The sequence below is a fragment of the Rhineura floridana genome, chromosome 2 (genome assembly GCF_030035675.1).
Source record: "Rhineura floridana isolate rRhiFlo1 chromosome 2, rRhiFlo1.hap2, whole genome shotgun sequence".
Lineage (NCBI taxonomy): Eukaryota > Metazoa > Chordata > Lepidosauria > Squamata > Rhineuridae > Rhineura > Rhineura floridana.
This window is the reverse complement of record NC_084481.1, coordinates 74,456,947-74,479,383: the sequence shown is the minus strand read 5'-3', so window position 1 is coordinate 74,479,383 and position 22,437 is coordinate 74,456,947.

Sequence of the window (22,437 nt, the reverse complement as noted above, 5' to 3'; positions counted from 1 at the left end):
ATTGAGGCGTTATTGTTAACAACTGTGAGGGACACATTTTCCTCTTGATCTGGAAAGTCTCCTTCATCCATGGCCTGTTCATCTGACGATGAGAAGTCCGTGTCCTGGATAATGACAAAGTATATAAAGGGGCTCTGTCTAAGCCTTTAGTTCATTACTGGGTCACACAGTCACCTGAATGAGACCATGAGTTCTTGTATCATTCTCTCTGATTAACTGTATCACAACCATGCTGGGGGTGGTGGGGTATATATCACTTAGATCTGTCATTTTCATTTCTCTCATTTTCTAATTCTTCCAAACTTACATTCAGTTCTCCTTTCTGCAACAATTTGCATTTTTTCAATAATCCTCATGACGTTTCTCAGCATTTTAGGGCAAATTTATCCTGATAAACACATTTTGTATGCAGTTTCGGCTAATGTACACGTTTCTGCAAGTAATTTTCCCTATTACAATTTTTTTTATGTAACTGCATGGCAAAATTTAGATAAGTGTGAATTTTGATGGATGGCTATGTTTCAGTTCTCATGTGGTTTCAGAAAGGGCTTCTGAAAGATCATCTTATATACCCAGTTAATCACTGCACACTGCAGGTGAGGGCCTCCTGCAGATACCATCTTATCAGGAGGTCTGTTCCACACAAGAGAGGAAATAGACCTTTAGTGTAGTGGCACCTAACCTTTGGAATTCCTTCCCCTTAAATATTAGACAGGCACCATCTCTGTTATTTTTTCGGTGTCTACTGAAGACCTTCCTCTTTCAACAAGTATTTTAAGTAGAGACCTTATCCCAATCTGTGTCTGTGTTGGAATTGCTTTTTAAGATGTTTTTAAAACTGTTCTAATATGTTTTTAAAGATATTTTGTTTTAATATATTTTAAAGTCTCTTTTTAACATGTTTTAGAGTGCTTTTAGTGTTTTGTTTGCCTCCCTGGGCTCCTTCTGGGAGGAAGGGTAGGATATAAATGTAATACATGAATAAATAATTTCATGTAGCTGAGAATCTGTCCCTCTAATGCTTAAATACATTAAGGGTTCTCTTTGATCTTGCAGATAACCTGATGCTGATGAGTTTGTATAAACTAGCGCTGTGCCAGAAAAAATACCCCCCTTCTCCTTCAATTAATGAGAAAATAAATTGTATTCAGAATCATCAAAGGGGAGATTTTTAGTGAATGCTCATGGATGGGATTTAGGGTTTTGTCGTGCTTACCTTAGTTTTAAGGTTGCTGAGAGGTGTTTGATAGACAGAACACTCACAATCTACAAATTATTTCGTCAGTGGTCTGCACTCAACACCCCAGATGTCTGCACTTCATTTAAAGCCCAGGTGAGGACTTTAAGAAGCACAGCCAGAAAGGCTGGAGAAACTGCTACTGAAAAGAAAAACACCACCCTTGGCCACCTTGCAGTGATAAGGTAAGCTCAAATTCCCACACCCAGTGAAATTCTAAAGGCATTCTTAAGTATTCTGAGAATGAGTCATAAAAATGAAAACCTCATTTGCAGGGGAAGAAAACATTCTAAAAGTTGGGTTTTGATACAGCACTAGTAGAAACACCAGCATACAGCATGGTTGTGCAACAAAGGAAAGCATATTTGTCTTGTAATTCCAGGGTTCAAGGTCAGTTTCCATGAGCTTCTACCTAATGGGTATTCATTTATTTATGGCATTTAAATTTCTCTTTTCAGGTGGACTTCATAAAGCGGTTTATATTTATTTATTTATAAAAGTATGGAACAAAACAGAGCGGTTTACAACATATATAAACAAAGAATAAAACCATATACAAATTTAAAATGAGAAATCATTAACTAGCTATTGTAGAAAGGTATTGTCTCAATTGCTTGCAAAAGCCTGGTGACATAAAGAAGTTTTCAGCAGGCATTTAAAAATCACAATAGAAGATCCTGCTGAGTCTCTATTGGCAGAGCATTCTGCAGGACTGGGCCAATGACACTAAAGGCTCAAGTTCTTGTTGTTGTCAGATGAGTCTCATCAACTCAGGGGATGACCAATGATGTTCTGGCAGATGACCTCAGCAATCAAGCTGGAAAGTATGGTGGTCCCTAAGGTACCCTGGACCTATGTAGTTCAGGGCTTTGTAAATTAATACAAGAACCCTGAACCTGGCTGGGTACTGGATGGGCAGCCAGTGCAGATGTTAAGAGTGGTGTCACATGTTGTTGACCATGTACCCCCATCAGCAGTCTGGCTGCAACATTTTGCACCAGCTGAAGCTTCTGAACCAGGCCCAAGGCAGCCCCACATAGATCACGTTGCAGTAATCTAGCCTCAAGTTTACCAACACATGAAGTACAGTGGTCAGGCTACCCCTGTCCCAAAAACTGTTGCAACTGATGAACCAGACAAAGCTGGTAAAAGATATTCCAAGCCACAGAGGATACTTGGGCCTCTAGTGATAAAGATGAATCCAGGAGTGCCCCTAAACTATGCACCTGCTCCTTCAGATGGAGTACAGCCCCATCCAGAGCAGGTAATTTGCCTACTTCCCGGACATGTAAACTACCTACACAAAGAGCCTCCATCTTCCCAGCATTCAAGCAAAGTTTATTGGCCCTCATCCAATCCACTACAGCAAAGTTACCACTGCTTTGTTTGTTACTGTGTCATTAGGGAGCCACTCTGATAGTAGAAGATGCGGGCAATTCCAGTTCTGCTCCCCTACCCCTTTCCATTCAAAATCATTGTTACTGGCACAAGACCCAAAAGATGAGCTTTGCTTTGTGGAAGTCATTCACTTCAATATCTATTCCTGCAGAACTAAATTCCACATCTCCTGTTTCCCATTGCTGCTTTCACCAGGCATCTCCTGGCATTGGCCCAGGTTCTTCCTGCTGGATTTCTATTCTTCCTTGTGCCTGTGAAACCTCCCCTTGCAAAAAAAAAACTTTACCGAATGCAGAATTTTACAATGTTTACAGAACACATTTTACAAACACACATCTGACACAGGCATTATTGCAACTATGCCACATGGATGTGTCTGTGTGGGTACTTTATTTCCCCAGCCTGACTTGAACCCTCCACGTTCATGGGAAGTCCATCAGTTTCCCATGCATTGCTCCTACCCACTGGGTTATGGATCCTAATAGGTGTCAATACACAAAAACACAAAAATGTATTGTAATACAACTGAGGTTATCATACTTTGGATGCATAATGAGAAGACATAATTCACTAGAAAAGACAATAATGCTGGGAAAAACAGAAGAGAGTAGAAAAAGAGGAAGACCAAACAAGAGATGGATTGATTCCATAAAGGAAGCCACAGACCTGAACTTACAAAATCTGAACAGGGTGGTTCATGGCAGATGCTATTGGAGGTCACTGATTCATAGGGTCGCCATAAGTTGTAATTGACTTGAAGGCACATAACAACTACAAAATACAAAACCACGTTCAGGAAGCTCTGAAGTTTATGGCTATAGGTGTTAGCTACTGCCCTCCTGTCCTCTGCATCATGATAAACTGGACTGGGCTGGGTGGTGTATTCACATTCTGGATGCCTAGTGGTACACGAAATGTTCTTGTTTGGGTAATGTCTTGGGATCATTAGGATTTCATTGGTTCCTTCTTTGTATGGCTAACGTGGAGGCTGATGGTTGATGGGTGGCAGCAAAACGGCTCGGAATACTGTAAGGATATATCTTTCATTGCTGTATTAGCAATTATGGTCACCTCTGCTTCTGATTGAGATTTGGATGCTGACTACATTGTGCTAGCATTATCCTTGCCATAGGACCTGCCCAGCATAGCAGGACTGTGGAATTTCCATATTATAGCTTGATACTAGCAAACTGAACTCAATAAAGGTTTTGCAAGTGTAAGACCTTTTATACACTTATATGTGGTCCCAGAATTTGCATGTACTGATTTTTAGTGACAGCAGAGCCATTACTATCACCTAAGGCTGGCCTCATGTGCCACTGCATTAAATAATGTAGCAGTTTGCTGAGCCAAGGAGGCCTGATAAAAGATTTCCATCTTATTTTTTCTTCCACTGAAAGACACTCTCTTCTGCTCTAATATCACAAAATGGACACAGTTCTATTAACCTAAGGCTGTATACAGATGATTATGTCGGTAGAGCAATGAGAGTACGGCTGCTGCCGTGGCACTAGCTCTGATTGAGCATTGGTAGCTTGATAACTGTACAAATGTAATGGGATGGGGAACCTTGCTGCAGGGGAATGGCCAGTTCAGTCTGTTTTCCTCATTATAGCTACTTCCTCTTGTCCCACCCAAACTAATAGAGTGGTGAAATTAAATAGATTGGGTTGTAAAGAGCTTTTTGTCTAATCAATTTCACTCCAAAGGGAATTCAGACAGAGAAGGCAGGGAGCGAGGCAGGGAGGGAAGAAGGAAGTGTTCTTGAATGTTCTCCAGATGTACTCTGAGCCCACCTTCACAACCGAACTGTCACACCAGCATATCAAAGACCCGTTCACATCAGCTAGTTTTGATCCACCTACTAACTTGCTCCTGCTGTTTTCCTCTGGATGGAGAAAGTTAACATAGCATCCTGCAACTGGTTTGAAAACTCTTGTTTGAAGGCAGCATCACATCATGATTGAACAACATGCTGGGAATCTTCTTTTTAAGTTAAGGCTGCAATCCAATACACACTTACCTGGAAGTAAGTCCCATTAAACCCAATGGAGCTTACTTCTGAGTGGACATGTACTGGATTGCACTGTTAGTCTGTCTTCCCACTAAAAGCAACTCAGAGTGCACCATTCTAAGACAGGGATGCAGAACCTGTGGACCTTCCAGGAGGGCTACCATGAGAGTTCTGTGTGGCTTCCTGGTCTCCATCTGAGTGGAGGAGCTGATATTACTTGTTAGGACATTGCAGCAAATGCATCTGCCATGTGTGGAAGGAAGAATGCGTAAAACATATCCTGTTCAAATACATCCACTCCCTGGCAGCCTCACCATCACCTTTAGCCTTCTTCCATGACTGCTACCTTATTCAGAGATCTTCCTAAGACTATAAGCCAAGGAAGACCTCTAGGCTGTGCATGCAAGCAACATTGAGCACTTACCTTTCATCCCCCACCCCACCGTTGGCTCTTCTGGGTTATGTCTATACAGATGTCTTTTCCCCTTTCCTTTTTCTCCTTCTCTACTGTCAGTGGGGACCACATTAGGTGTTGGAGAGAGGAGAAGTAGAAACAGAAGGAGGACTTATCTTCCCTCCCTTGACATATGTGCATGGAGAGAGGCGTATAGACGGAAGGTGCAGGAGATACATTCTTTTTTTTCAGCATATACAGAAGTAATATTTCCTTTTCTCTATTAATTTTTTCCTAGATTGCTTTGGTGGTGTGTGTGTGCATAATGTGTTCTGTACAATGCGTTAGGTAAAATGTCAAATGACAAGACATCATTGCTACTATTAACATTCTTGAACAATAGGCAAGACAATTTCATGTCTGATGAGTGAAAAGGTCATTTCATGTTAATCATGTATTAAGCATAAAACAAAAGCTCATTTGTCAAGAGTTACAAGGTAATGGTCACAGAAAAAGCCTCCTTTGCAAAAACACCTTTTAAAAGAATCGCTTTAAAATTTCCATAAAGATAATGATTTAAAGCACGACAAAGAGAGAAAGCTCTTACGTACCTCGTCTTCTTTTTCTTTTTTGTTAATTGCTTTCATTAAATAACTGCAGATATTTTTCTAACAGATTCATAGCTATGTGAAGACAGGTTTTATTTTTCTTAAAGGAAGTCCCTGGAATTGTATGGCATTTTATTCAGGCAAATAGCTTGCCTCTTCCTAACACCACCAGCCCTTAACTTCTTTTCCTCCAAAATACATCAAGATTGCTCTAGAAAATCCTTAAGCATCACGGAACTAATTCTAATTATTTGTGAACTGATTTGGTAGAGTGGATGTATCCTGAGGGGCTGCTGGTTGGCTGGTCAGGTCAAATCTCTGAGGATCTACTATTGTAAACTTCAAGACCTGCTGTTCATGCTGATGCCCCGTTAAACAAAACTGGAAAAGTTAAAGTAGGGGTGGTTTTTTTCTCTTAACAAAACCCAATATGTCAGCTATTAATGTACAGTATGTTTGTTGTCATCAGCACCTAATTTCCTGCATAATACCCCTGAGATTCATTTTGGCCTTTCAGTACATGGGGTCTTGAAATTGCTCCAGATAGATTAGTGTTTCAAAAGTGTGTTTCTTTTGAAAAGCTAAGCATTTCCTAGTGCCTTTGATGTCCTCAGGCTAGCAACAACAACAAAAATGGAGAAAGGAATGGCAGGCTTCCATTAGAAAGCAGAGTGCTCATTTTTAAGGATGAAAGGAGACAGATGACTCTCTTGTGTACTGAGTCATATAGAGCACAGGCAGAGATGAAATGGTTGGGAGAGAAAAACAGGAAGCGGAAGAAAAGGAACAGTCTAGGGACGGAGAAAATGGAGTCAGAGTGAGTAAAAGGCTTGGTCTGAAGTATGAGGGGAGAAAGAGTCATATAAGGCCAATAGCACAATGATAGGGCATATTGATTGATGGAAGGATATATATGTTACCTTTCAAAATGACTGTTTTCCCCAGATATCTTGCAATTAGTATCACAGAAAAAAATTGAAACCAATATTTTTTTCTTAAAAAAAAAACTAAGCAAATTAACTAAAAGCAGCAGCATAAAAACAATTCCTAACCCCAACCAATAAAACTGAATTATAATGGATTTACAGTGCATTTAATCAGGACATTCATAAGGGTCTGGTAAAATCCATGGAATCCCCAGTTAAAAGATCTCTTCAGTAACAGAACTAGGAAATGACTGTTGCCTGCAGCCTTGGAACAGCTTTTGTAACAAATAAACATTAGCCCTCTTGAGGCATTCAGCATTCTGCCCAACTTTGCCCTAATCCATGTACTCCAATGGAACCCAGAAGGGGACTCTAAACAGAAGAGGGGGCTTGCTTTTCAATGGTTGGTCACTGAGGCAGAGATCATATGTACTCCCCCAATGTTATCCCTATGAATCCCTTTACTTTTCCAATCTTGCCAATCAGTCCTATGGTGATAAGCAAGGTGCTGTCAGTGAGAGCAAATCCTGACCTCCACCCATTCAGCGAACCAGCCCTCAGTGAAAGGGATCTCACAGAAAGTTTAACTGGATAAGGATGAACATTGCACCCTTCCTGGAAAACCTGGCAACATATAAGACTTCTTTCCACACCCTTCATATATATATTAGTAACACTTGGCCAAGTTGGCGAGATTCATTTAACATCGACATGAAATTAAGCCTTCAGCGTCATCTGCCAACAGAGATTCAGCAGGCACCTTCTTTTTTACTGTTTAAATGCCTGCTGAAAACCTTTCTGTTCTGCCAGGCTTATGCAGGCAACTGAATATGTCTTTTTGCAATAGCTGACATTTGTTTTTATTGTATTTTTAATGTTTTAATTGTATGGTGTTTTTAAAAAACTTGTAAACCGCTTTGATATATGGTATACAAATATATGTATAAATAAATAAAATAAACAAACTAGGTAGCCCATGTCAAGTTTAACAGGTTACACCAGAACTGCCTTGTACAGTCTATTATAGACAGGTGACCGAGACTGCAGGATTAGTGCCTTGCCTATAAAACTTTCCAGTACTTTCATGGATTAGATGAAATTTATATATGTCTACTCAAAGTAAGCCATAGTGACTTCAGTGTGATTTACTCCCAAGTAACTGCATAAAACTGACCCTTTAGTCACTATGTTACACTTTTATTATCCATTTGCACAAATCCTTCCATCTATCAATTTTTGTTGCCTTTTTCCATCTGTTTAAGCACAAACCATATACCTTTAATCAAAAAAGTGTATTAGAGTAATTTTCTTTTTTATTATATTCAAAACCAGCATGAAAACCATTAAATCCAAAAAGCTGAATGACTATAATGGCTTTAGTAGAGTGGTACCATTTTCCATAATGTCCTGCTAAATCTTCAGATTTTTCTATTATGATGGCGACATCATCATGAACTACATTTTCATTGCTTTGTCCTACCATGTTTGAGCTTCAAATAACTTTAGGTTTTTATTAACTCTGCTCATGGGTCCTATTCATCAGTTGGGCAGGTGTATTGCCTGATAGTGCAATAATCTCTCTCAGATGTATGGGTTGTTTTATTCCTTTTTATTCCAGTAATCAGTTCTGGGAGCATAATAAAACAAAAGTCTTATTTCTTCTTTTTCCTGGTAGAGCAGCTGTAAATTATCATCCATCAGCAATAAATGTGGCTATTTAATGAATAAAAAAGCCCCTCTTGACTCTCATAAGGGACACAAGAGATAAAAATAAACACAATATTTATTAAACTTGATGACAAAATGAGGGATTAGCAGAATCTAGTGTGAGCAGAAAAGTTTTTTTGTAAGATAAAAACAGAATAGCATTTTTAAAAGACCTTATTTAGATGCCACAAAGTAGATATTCTACATGCAGTTTCTATGAAAAGTCACACTATTTCAATAATCTTATCTTTTCCTTTTATTCATCTTTCAAATGTTACACAGTTGGAAAATCTCCCCATATTCCTTTAGTTGTGTAATGTAAAATTTAAGAGCATGAGCTGGATGTCTCTGGTTCCTGGCTCAGAGTGAACTTACTGGATGGCCTTCGTTAAGTAAATCCTATCTTTTAGAATAAATATTATCTCAGAGCAGTCTATAATAGAATAGAAAACAATAAAATTCACATTAAAACCATACATACTGTTCCTGGGAATAACTAATGCTCACAGTGTTTCCTAAATAATGTTGCAGTTGACTTCAAAAGCATAGCTCTAGAATTTTCATGCAGGTTTGCACTAGTAAAACACTTTTCCTTTAGCTTCAGTTTTAAAACAGCCTCCGTGCTGTTTTAAGAAGATCATATGCAACCAATGTCTGGCAAGTCACACTAATTCAACAATAAACCATTCTGATCTTAATATCTGCGAAGCTAATATTTCTTGAGACTCATAAGAACATGAGAAGAGCCTGCTGGATCAGGCCAATGGCCCATCTAGTCCCGCATCCTGTTCTCACAGTGGCCAACCTGTTGTCCATTGGAAACCCACAAGCAGACCTGAGAGCAAAGAGCACTCTCCCCTCCTGCAGTTTCCAGCAACTGGTATTTTGAAGCATACTGCCTCCACCTATGGAAGCAAAACAGAGCCATCCTGGGTTGTAGCTACTGATAGCCTTTTCCTCCATGAATTTGTCTAATCTTCTTTTTAAATCCATCCAAGTTGGTGGCCATTACTGCCTCTTGTGGGAGCAAATTCCATAGTTTAACTCTGTGCTGTGTGAAGAAGTACTTCCTTTTGTCTGTCCTGAATCTTCTGACATTCAGTTTCATTGCATGTCTGTGAGTTCTATTGTTATGAGAGGAGAAAAGCTTTTCTCTATCCACTTTCTCCATGCCATGCATAATTCTGTTATGTCACTCTTACTCCCCTTTTCTCTAAACTAAAAAGCCCCACATGATGCAATCTTTCCTCATAGTGCCTTTCCTAATGATTCCTAGCAAGGAATTTGCCTTTTTTCACAGCTGCTGCATACTGGGTCGACATATTCATTGAGTATCCACTATGACCTCAAGATCACATTCCTGGTCAGTTACTGCCAGTTCAGACCCCGTGAGTGTATATGTGAAATTAAGATTGTTTTTGCTCCAATATGCATTATTTTACCCTTGTTTATATTGAATTGCATTTGCCATTTTACCACCCATTCACTCAATTTAGAGAGGTCCTTTTGGAGCTCTTTGCAATTGCTTTTTGTTTTAACAACTCTGAACAATTTAGTATCTTCAGCAAACTTCACCAGAGCCACCTCACTGCTCGCCTCTAACTCTAGATCATTTATGAGCAAGTTAAAAAGCACAGGTCTTAATACTGATCTGTGCGGGGCTCCATTGGAAGAACTGTCCATTTATTCCTACTTTCTGTTTTCTGCTACTTAACCAATCCACAAGAGGATCTCTCCTCTTATTCCATGTCTTATAAGCTTACTCAGGAGTCTTTGGTGAGGTACCTTGTCAAAGGCTTTTTGAAAGTCAAAGCACACCATGTCAACTGGATCACCTCTATCTACAGGCTTGCTGACACTCTCAAGGAACTCTAACAGATTAGTAAGACAGGATTTACCTTTGCAGAAGCCATGCTGGTTCTGCTTCAAAAAGGCTAACTCTTCTATATGCTTGATTATTTTATTTTTAATAATACTTTCTACCATTTTTCCTGGGACAGACATTATGCTAACTGGTGTGTTAAACTAAGCAACTCAACCCTATCTCCAAGTCCAGTGATGACTTAGGAAAAAAAATATGGAGCAAAAAAATAAATATTGGTATGACCAGAGACCAGTGCTTTTTCTTTTCTTTTCTTTTTTTATGGTACTCACTGGTACAGAATACTGTCACCTCTTGTTTGCTGCCAAAGGTAACTGTTTTGTGCTGGCACTCACAGCTCTATTATCAAGATATGAGTACCAGCACCTCATTTTTTTTACCAAAAAGAAAACACTGCCATATATGGGTTACACTCAACAAGTTCTTTTTATCCCATTACAGCAGATAATTAATTTAGCAATGCCAGAATATTTATCAACACTTCTTTGTGAATGGTCACTGTTATTGTTTTACGTGATTTAACATAGTGAACAATGACTCTGTTTCTTGCATTTCATTTCCCTCTGACCTCACTGTTAATTTTGTTTTACTCTCCCTGTATATACACCAACCAGCTCAGGATGATATTTCATGCCTCTTATGAAATGAACTTGAGTCTACAAAAGCTTATTCCAGAATAAATATGGAAATATATTAGTCTTTAAAATGGCACAGGACTCCTTGTTATATTTATGCCAATACCTCTGCCTAAAGGCATCGTCTACTTCCTTCTCAATTTCAGTACTCAAGAACTTCACTTTTCCTGTGACATTGGAAGGATAAAACAATAGCAGACATAGCTAACCTGTAACCCTCCAGATATTGTTGGACTACAAATCCCATCAGCCCTGACCATTGGCCATGTTGGCTGGGGCTCATGGGAGTTGGAGCCATCCAGCTTGTGGGCCACAGGCTGCCCACCCTTGCACAACAGCACCAGCAAAATTACATTTTAATAATTTGTTAAATCTTAATAAATAACCGGAGGGGGGAGAATACCTAGAGCAGCACTGTCAGCAAATACTCTTGATGACCTCTGTCATTTTGGCTGAAGAAGCTAATTTGTCTTCCTGAAGGAAAAAGGAGGGAATGAGAAGAAGAGTCAGAGAGACTGAGAAAAGACCACAACTTGAAAACAGGACAGTGAGAACTGGTGAAGCACAACCGAGGACACAAGAGGTGGCATAAAAAGATCCCTGTTAGTAATTTGGAAACCAAGGTAGTCCTGGGATTGTTGCTACACATATTGACTCTGTGGGGAAAGCCCTGGAACATGAAGACCTAACATAGTGCTCACGGTTTGTAGGCCTACTATTGCACTGGTGAAAGAGACAGAGGAAAAGGAGAAGGAGAGAGAGGGGGGGGTGGCCTTCCTGGTGCTGGCCCTTGCCCCAAAGTTGGCTCTGGTCTTGCTTATAATCTGGGTGCAGCCTCCAACAGCTTATCCCCAGAGAAAAGTGGCCCTCAAACAAAATAGATTCCCCACCCCTACTCTAGGGCATACATACATATATGGTATGTGTGGCAAGAAATATTAAACCTCTACATCTGTTGGTATTCTTTGCATAGCATAACACCAAACATCACAACAGAAAGTCTCAGACCCTATTGCCTAGTGCCCTCTGCCAAGTGTGAAGTCGAGTCCATTAGATGTCTGGTAAAGGCATATCTTTTTGGCCTAGGCTATCCCTGATCCATAAGATTGGACTCTGTTTTTATCATACTGTTCCAATGTTTTCATTTTTGTATCTCTGTTTTTATTATACTGTTTTATTGTTTTTATGTTGCCTTTTTATGTGCTGCTAGATATTAAAATATTAAGCGGCTTAGAAATGCTTTCAAATAAGTAAAGGAATAAAGAAATAAATAGTGAAATGAAGGAAACTTTATGACATTTTGGCCAAGGGGGAAAGGCCAGCCAGTTCACTCGGATTTATAAGTGCTTTGGGCAGTAGCAAAGCAATTGCATCCACGTTGTTTGCTATAGAGTGAGTTCACACAAATGCCAAAAAACTGAACCTGGGATGAACTCAGACCACAGTAGCACAAAAAAGTGACCACCTCCCTCGTCATCTGAACCAACTAGACATTTGCATGGGATGTGTGTGTGGTGGTGGTGGTGTTCCCCTGCATCCCTCATACACTGGGGTAAGAAGAATATATTCTCAGAGGGGCAAATTCTAGGTGAAGAGAAGGAAATTTTGTAAATAATTAATAGTGGTAAACTACTCCAAACATGGGTCTGAGCACAAACAGTACAATGATTCATTACTATCATTAGTTTAGCAGCAGATAAAATTCTGGTATAGGATTTTACACTATGAGGTGCAAATATCAGTCTCTTATTATATTACATATCCTTACAATATTGTTGTGTGCCACCCCAATCTCCGAATGGGGAAAGATCTCCAGGGGTCCCAGTGCTTGCCCAGGGCTTGGTTTCCTTGGAAAGAAGGTCAGCGGAGATTGTGGTGTCTTTTAGGAAATATGGTTTTTATTTACACACATTCCAACCTGAGCTTACGATGGAGGGGTTCAAAGCATTAGCAGTCCAATAGATCTTGCTTTTCCATCAGGCTTACAAGAGGCATCCTAAAGCCATGGTGCAGAGAGCCAGCCTCTCTGTGTGTCTCCAGTTCCCAGCCTTTCTTCAGACTGGCTAAAAACACAAGCCTCCCTTTTGGCCCCAGGAGAGAGGGGGGCTCTCCTGATGAGTTTCAATAACAATAGGATCTGTCTGGCCCAGTTAATGGGCACTCTGAGACTCATCTGACCAGCAGAGCAGGTTTCTCAGCTGCAGAGCCCACTTCCAGATGCAGAGTTCCAAATTAGTTAGTCCAACAACAACTGGAGGAACAAAGCGTCCTCTCCCAGCCGCAGCTTCATCCTCACCAGCTCCCTCGACACGCCACTGGCAGGCGCCAGGACTCAAGCTGTGGGAGCTGGCACCGCTGAAAAGACCATGGAGCCACCACCACCTTCAGTTGGAACAGGATGCCTGGCAGCAACCAGAGCAGCTGGGGTGCCAGCGAGAATGGCGTCTACAGGCAGGACTCACCCCTGTGGTGGGAGGCCAGTGTGCTGGTGCTGCTGGAGGGGCTCAACGCCATCAACGCCTGCAACCCCTTCACCAACTTCAGTGTCCCGGCCGCTGCCGCCGTCGCAGATACGCCATGGCTCGCCGTCATCCAGTGGGGCAGTGGGTGCACCTTCTCTGAGAAGATCTATGTGGCCGCCAAGCGGGGGGCACCTGCCATTTACTACAGCGGCAGGATGGGGAACAACACCTAGGCCATGACCCACCCTGCTTCTGCAGGACCGGCTGGTGCTGGGGAAAGCTTACTCCTAGTTTGCCATCAGAAAAGCTGATCAGAAGTTCAGTTGAAGGTGTCGGACTTGCAAGTATAGAAGGAAAGAGAGAGAACCAACCCACAGCTTTGTTGGGGGTAGCCTGAGATGTTTCTGCTGCTCCAGGTGCCTACACCACACTGTATTTTCATTGGAAGTCTTGTAATCGCTGTTTTTTAATAATGTTATTTGTTATTTAATTTTGTAAATTGTATTGTTTTATGGATGTATTCCTGTATTTGTGTTTTTCTTGTAAGCCGCCTTGAGGGTCTTTTGGCCATAAGGCGGGGTATGTATGTATGGATGTATGGATAGATGGATGGATGGATGGATGGATGGATAGATGCTGGAAGGAGATTCACAAATATCATCTATCTCAACCCCCAAATCCATAACAATATAATGGCTACCTACAGATGGCCAAGAGTGAATTCATTTAGCCATTTCTGAAATATTGCATACTTCAAAGATTAACATTTTTTTTAAAAAAACCCTTCATATTAGCTGTAGCAATTCTCCTGGGTTATAAAAGGCTTTAAAAACATTCTACATTTTTTTGCCTTGTAAAATGAGAGTTGAACGCAATTAGGTGCTATCTATGGAAGGCTTTGAAATCATTTGCTCAACATACCATTCAAGTTACAATTTAGATTAGCAGTTGTAAGTGATCGTCTTATCCTGAAACATCTAGTGAAGAACAGACACTTTAATGGCAGAGATTGAGGAATAAAAATACAACTATCAAAGCAGCTTCTTTTCTTTCCCCCTCTGAACACTGAAACTTTTTAGTTACCATTGATGTGCCAATAGTTTTATGCTCAAGGAAACCAGCAATGGTGAAATGAAAGAATTATCTGCCTTCCCTGTGCGTTGCAGCTGCCTTGGAAGCCAGAGGGCAAAGGCGTTTATATATGAGATAAGCTCATTCAGCAGAACAAATTAATGCTGGATTGTGAATTAAATGGCATGTCTTCGGACAGCTAATTAGCTTTGTGCTGCTCAATTAAGCTTTGAAATGACATGCATGTTTCTTGATGGAAAGGGAAACATTTCAAGGCTGTTTCAAATTCTCCATGTTTTCCTTGTTTGGAAAAGGAGGGGGGGAAATATACCCAGGAACATCTTACAGACAAACATATCTTGCAGTATTACCTCCCTCTTGCTATAATCTAAACTACAAAGGTTCTATAAACCAGCAAAAAGGGAAAGCGTACTTAGTCACAAATACTTCTCCAAAACTTTGATCTTGGGCCAAAGTATTTCAGACATGGAAAGCGCAGAAGTAGGAGTCCTAATTTCTTAACATTTGTGACATTATATTCTCATCATAGAAATAGTAGCAGGACTAATCCCATGAAGCTCCAGCAATCTCAGGGCACACAAACTAGTTATAGGATGAAGAGTCTCTCTCCAGCTTTTGATGCACAGCTCCAGCTGGGTGGCGACGCAGGGCCACGTAATATTTTCTAGCACAACTCAAGGGCACTACCTGATACATTTGGTTTTCACGAGCAATATTGCAGAGGGCAAGATTTAGACTTGCTAGCTAAATATTTTTGATGAATGTGAGCCATCCAAGAGACCATAGGAACACAAAATGAAAAATGAGAGGGTGGGAGGGACTTATTCACACAATAGCTCACCAAAGGCCGGAATAAGTTATTGTCTTTTCAGGGCGTTTACTAATCGATTCACCACAGCCTGGTGTTTTGCACCACCAGCATCTCATGAATGGTGCGCACAACAGCTGATAATAAATTACTCAGATGATCTCGTTGCCGTAACCACTGGAAGGAGAAATAAGCAGCTGTCATGAGCTTCACAGTCACGCCTGCCCACAATCTCTGCTTTATTAATTCAAAATATGTCCCAATCTGCATTTACCACAATGAATAGGGCATGAGTAGCATTTCTGGTGTGTATATATCCGTAACTGCCACCCTGGGCTCCTGCTGAAAGGAAGGGCGGGGTATAAATAAAATAATAAATAAATAAACTGTGCATAAAAGCTGGTATTTATCTGTTTATTCATAAATTCATTTATTAATCTCCCATTGTGAAATTTGAGAAATCCCTTTTTAAACCAATAAAGTCAAATGTCCAAGTACAAAGAAGATTTAGGGGTGGGGAGACAGGAAAAGTGAGGAAAGAAGACAATAACATACAGAGACAAACTGAAATCAAAATGTCAGTCCAATTTAGCTAGTTTCATATAACTTGAGCAGAGCCTTGGATTTGAGTGCATGTGCACAGTTCCTTGCAGAGAAAATGGTCAGAAAGAGCATCTTTGGATTCCTGGTTGTATGTTTTCAGGAAGTCAAAGACTTTGAGTGAAGCCTCACATTTAGGAAGGATTGTTGTTTTGTCCAACAGTGAGATAAGTTCCATCAGTGATGTCAGTGGTCTGTATGGATAATCAAATTTATTTAGAGGTTAGATCCCTCCCCATAACAACTCTGAGCTTACTTTACAAGAGGACTGGCCAGTTTTACAAGAGGACTGGCTCATTGCATGGGAGGGAGGGGATTAGCCTCAGAATATTTATTAGGGAATAAATGGCAAGACATCTGTATGTTGCAATCTGCCAGAAAAGTGGTCTGATTTCAGATTCTAGTGTAGGGGGCAGTGTTGCTCTGTGCAGATTACAGAGTTTGCAACACATAGAACTCCATTATATTAATCCCATGTTAGTACACAATAAAAAAGTTGCAATCAACAAGATTTTATTCACTGAATAGCATGTATTAAAAGGGAATGCTTCTATCACCCCCTAGTGCCCAAGATCCACATACCTATATAATTTTTAATTCAGGACTGTACTGCACAAACAAATTAAAAAGCCCACATTTGCTGAAACACAGTAAACATGGAGGCAGAGAGTTTGAAACCCTTCAGTGCCTACTAATTCACTCTTATTGGTTGTGCCCCAATCTGGTTTTTGCCTGGCCAGCCTCTCTTTTAGAACTTGGCTGGAAAAACAATTATTTGTAATCAGTGGGGCATTTTGCATGAACTAAGGACTCCATCTTGCTTGCAGATTTTGCCAGATAATTTCCAGACCCACCACTCATTCCCTGCATGAGTTCTTGTCCTCCTATTTCTGTCTTCTGTATGAAAGAGGAAAATTTGCACAACCAGACTTACTTACAGAATTCACAATATCCATGTGATTTGCATTTTAAATCAGAGCACACATCTCTCTGATCCAGACCAGGTGATGAAATGGAGCAGTTTTCTTTCTAATTATAACTAGTCTGCATGGACATGCAAGATCAGCAGGAGCAACAATATTTCAAAACACCAGCAACAGGCATGACCTCTTTAATGAGATACCTTCTTTTTGTAAACTATCTTGTCACAACCATTGCACCCAACCACAAAGTCGGGAAATGACCCAAATTGTGATGTTGTGTGTAATCCATATTCATCAAAAAAAAATTACTGAATTGCTTGATTTAAAACATTTCCCAACCATCCTTAATATAAGAACTTAAGAAGAGTCTGCTGGATCTGGCCCAAGGCTATCAAGTCCAGGATCCTGTTCTCACAGTGGCCAACCAGATGCCAGTAGAAAGCCCAGAAGCAGGACGTAAAAGAGCGCTTCCTGCCTGCATTTTCCAGCAACTGGTATTCAGAAGCATGCTGCCTCTGACTGGAGGAAGAGCATAGCCATCAAGGCTAGTAACCATTGCAACCCTTATCCTCCATGAAGCCATTGATAGCTTTATGCTCTACCCTTCATCAAAAGATTCCAGAGGGGGTATGTACAAACATGTGCATAAATAGTAATGCATGCCTAATGTGTAAATACCATTTCAAGGCCAACAAATCAACTTAATAAAATTGAAGAAGAGCAAAGGGAAGGGAAGGGCTGTGGCTCAATGGTAGAACATCTGCTTTGTATTCAGAAGGTTCCATGTTCAGTCCCTGGCATCTCCAAGTAGGCAGGGAGAGATCCCTGCCTGAAACCCTGGAGAGCTGCTGCCGATCAGCATAGACAGTGCTGAGTTAAATGGACCAATGGCCAGACTCGGGATAAGGCAGCTTCCTATGTTCTTAAATAAAAAAATAATCCTGAAAAATGAAGAAGTGGAACAGGGCAAACAAAAATAACTGGATATCTAAAATGCCTGAGCAAATAGGGGGGGAAATCTTCATCTGGTGCTGAAAAGCTTGTAATATGGGAGTCAATCCTGCCTCCTTGGGGATTTGTAAACTGTCCTTTCCCTACCAGCTGAACTACACTGGCTTCACTAATTTCTTGATTCAGTTTCATTGCTGAATAATTTGCTGTAGTTCAGGGGTGAGGAACCATAAACAAAAGACCTTAATGCCTTGAAGATCAAATCAAGATAGCCATAGTGAGAATATAAACAGCCAGTTAATCTCTGAAATCAGCAAACTGGTGAATTGTGAGGCAGGTGCAGGATGCGTCTCCCCCCACCCTTTAGCAACAAGAATAAAACAGCCAACAAATGATTTATGGGTGAAAACAGGCCACAACTTTATTGATCAGAGCAAGTAGGTGGGGTTGCCATGGCAATAGAGCAAGGACCTGCTTTCATCTTTGACAGTGTGAAAAAACAGTCAAATGGTAACCATGACGGAGAAGCAGGAAGCAGTATTCAAGCCTGACTAGATCATTCTATCATCTTAGAAGGTTGTATGATCTTGGAAAGGGATATGGCTGTGAGGGGTGTGGCTATGACGGGCATGGCTGTGACTGTTATGGAGGGACCCTGCACTTCTAAATTTGCCACTACACTGCTGTTAAGAACAGGATGCTGGACTAGATGGGCCTTCACCTGGTCCAACAGGGCTTTCCTAATGTTCTTATGAATGAGGTTTTTTGCTAGTTATTATTTCAACAGAATTTGTTAATGTTTAGTTAATTTTGTTTTGGATTTCTACCCTACTATGGGTTGTTATTTGTGACTACTGAGTACTTGCCTGTTTGCTTTGGTTGGGGACTGAACTGCAGCTTGACCTTGTTTTGTGAGTTCCACAATAGTTTTATTGGAAACACTTCACAAGTGAGTTTGTGATAGTGTGACTTCCTATAATCTAAGCCTGCAGTGGAACCTTGCCATGAAAATGCAGCAAATCCATGAAAATTGCCCAGACACCAATTTGGCAGTCATATGAATTGGCCCCATGTGATTAAAAAGTCCAGGAAAGCCACATCCTTGACTTCATCATTATATCCAAAGCCGCTGCTTTGCTATTAAGAGTAATGAAACTTCCACATCCTTGAAGCTGTCTTCATGGAGCAAACAATAAATTAGCTGCCTCATACAGCACTCTCTTGGGTGACTTGACGTAATTTAATGGCCTTTTTTAAACTAATTGCCCTGAAGGATTACAGCTAGGGTTGTCATATTCCAGTTCCACAAATCCGGGCAGGTTAATCTGCATATTATGTAAAGTATTTGCATATTATGCAAATATTTGCATATTAATATTTGGATTGTCCAGTTGTTTTGTTTTTGTGCCTAGGAATTACCACCAAAAACTGGGGAAAGATGTGAGAAATCTTTTTTTTAAAAGCAACATATTCAGCCTTAAATGCCTAGACTCTAGTTTCCAACACTATGGAGTATTTATTGATTGATTAAGAGAATTTGTATCCTGCCCTTTTGCTGTTAAAAACAGAGCTCAGCACAGCTTACAAATATAATAAAAACAATAAAAATACACAATCAATATAAAAACATAATAAAAATAATAATAAAAACACAAAATAGCAACAAACATAAAGTAAGTCAGGGCAGCAGTACGGTTAACCATATACGATGTATTTCAAAGATGTGGTGGGTGGAGAAAAACAAGAAGCCAAAATGTTAGGAAAAGGAGTCTTTCACACCACATGCTCAGTTCTAAATACTGTTGCAGCAAGTTTTACAAGTTCCTCCAGTATTCCACTGGTGCAGGCACTCAGACATTCAAAGTATCTGTATGTTTCTTAGGTTTCATAAAAGCAGAGCTTTGCTTAACTCAAAATTTCTTCTCCCTTTGATCAACCACATCTACATAGGTTCCACCTCCATACTCAAAATGAAACTGGGCCTGGAAGTGTGCAACAACCCCACACATACCTTGCTAATTAGATTATCAATGCCAGGATGTCTGTCTTATCGACTACTCTCCTGATCCCCCCCCCCGCCCGGGCATCATGAAAGACCCAGTCCTGGGCTCAGAAAGAAAATAAATATCTGGTCCTCTTCAAAGCATTGATAAGCCTCTTGTTTTAATTGAAATAATAATTATAAATTCTTGTTCTTATCACTAATGGGAGTTAATTATCTTGCATATGCTGCTGTTGCTTCTATGGCTGTAACGGAGTGAGGTTAAAGATAAGTGAAATGCAAATAGGGAAAAAAACACAGAAGGCAGTAACACTTTCCTAAATATAATACCATACCAACCACAACAAGATTCCTATGAGTAAGGCAAAAAACTCAGCATCCCACAACCAGTCAGGATTCCTACCCAAAAACCAAAAATATGATAAATGAAGAAATATTTATATAAGCATGACTATCAAATATATTTATTATTTACACAAACTGTAAAGATATTTATAGTGCAATCCTAGGATTATTTATTCAGAAGCAAGTCCCAGTGTATTCAGTGGGGCTTACTCAAACAGGGACAGAAATGCAACCTCAAGTGATAAGCAACTTCATTCACACAACCCAAAATTCCGAATTATGCCACTTTACGCTGTTTTGCAACTGTTTATACTTGTTTTTATGGTTATTGGATTTTAAATGGCTTTATTTCTTGTTGTGAGCTGCCTTGATTTCCAACCCTACCTCACAGGGGTGTTGGAAAGACTCCATACACACACACGCGCACACTGCAGATGTATAAATACATACAGCCCATATAATAGTTTATTGTCAAACCAGTTGGTCATTGCAGAAAAATCAGTATTAGTTTAAAAAAAATCAGTATTACTTTCCTACAGAATAAAAACTGTAATACCTAAGTAAGCCCTGCCTACTTGCTTTAAAATAGGACTGGAGAAGGGGGCAGAAAGAGTTAGAACCCAAACACAATTCTTTTTTACATTCACTCCAAAGTCCCATTGATTTTCAGCACATTCATAACCATGTCTACTCAAAAGTAAGTCCTATTGAATTCAATGGGATTTACTCTGGGCATATGGGATTAGCATTGCTTTTACAAAAAGCAAGCATTGGGAAGGTTTTCAAAACACTGCCCAAGATCTGACTCCTGCACACAAGAGGAAAAGAAACTGAAATGTATATACTTACTCAATTTATGAGATTTTCAGATAAACGGGGTGAAACCACCATTTTGTTTTCTAGACACTGCCTCAGGTCAATGAAACTGAAACACAATCCCTGACTGGCTGCAATCCTGAACAGGCGGGGTTAAAGCTAGGAAGTGCTGTAGTACTGTATACAGTACTGTTTAAAGAAAGATTTAACAGTCGGGAGGGCAGCTGACGTTTTTATGCATATCTCGAGAACGGGACCACCTAGAAACTTAATTTTTTTAAAAATTAAAGCTGAGAATCCGGGCCACCTAAGGGGCTAGCCGGGCACCAGGTGGCATGCATAGAATCCGTGTAAAACCCAGCTAACCAGGCAATATGGCAACCCTAATTACAGCAGAAACACATGTATGCAAAATATGGACAGTAAGTGGAGACCTGTCAAGAGGGGTGGAAATCTGTTTGTATATTATGCTCCTTTATGCCCCCCACACACACTATACCCCCCTTCTGTTACCTTAACGCTGGATTTTCAGATTCACATACATGCTAGATTACACAGCCACAAGAGTGGCTGTATACTATAGCCAGCATGGATTTCTTTGAATGTTAAATTGATATACCCCCATGCCATTCTGATGCTTCCCATAAGCTCATTTCAAAACAAAACCTTACAAAACTTATAGTCCTGAATGCAGAAACGCTTGCTTAACAACCCTCTACATTTTCATGGCGATACACAAAAAAGTCAGAGAGAATCAAGAGTTCAAAGTGGAGAGAGAGAGAGAGAGAGAGAGAGAGAGAGAGACAGAGAGACAGAGAGAGACAGCTGTTGGACTTTTTTCCGTCAGTGTCCTCATATTTTGTCAAAGATAAAAATCAGCCATGTTCACAGAGTACCTATAATCCTATTACTGACCTTGCCCCATACTCTGACCTTCATCTTCTGCAGTTTAAAACTTTGAAAAATGCCTGGCCGATTTTTAATTAATTTAAGAAATTTAGCATTGGAGTCAATGATAAGCCCAGGCATGCTCAGTAAAAACCAACTGTCAGTATTCTAAAAGCCAGACTCACAGCTCCTTGGCTTGGCTAATGAGGGGTCCATACCCACACCAGACCTTTATTTCACTTTAGACAATCCTGGCTTCCCCCACAGAATCCTGGGAAGTGTAATTTGTGGAGAGTGCTGAGAGGAAACTCCTATTCCCCTGACAGAGCTCCAGTGGCCACAGCGGTTTAACAATCAGCTGCTCTGATTGAAGGTCTGTGAGGGGAACAGGGAGTCTTCTAGCAACTCTCAGCACCTTTCACTAACTACACTTCCCAGTATTCTTTGGGAGAAGTCATGACAGTCTAAACTGAAATAAAGGTCTGGTGTGGATGTGGCCAGGGACAGTTTTGGTTTAAATTTGGGTGGGAGGCTACATGTGTCTGCTGTAAAATGAAAAGGTGGGGACAATGATGAAAAATAATGATATGTTCACAGTGTTTTCCTTTTGGAAAGAGGCTCCCCCTCTCCCCAGGGCCCACTCACCCAATCTCCTCCCCTTCTCCTCCCCTACCTGTCCTCTTCTCCCCTTCCTGCCCCTCCCCCAGGTCAGTTTCACCTATGCTAAGCATGACTGCACAAGAGTAAAT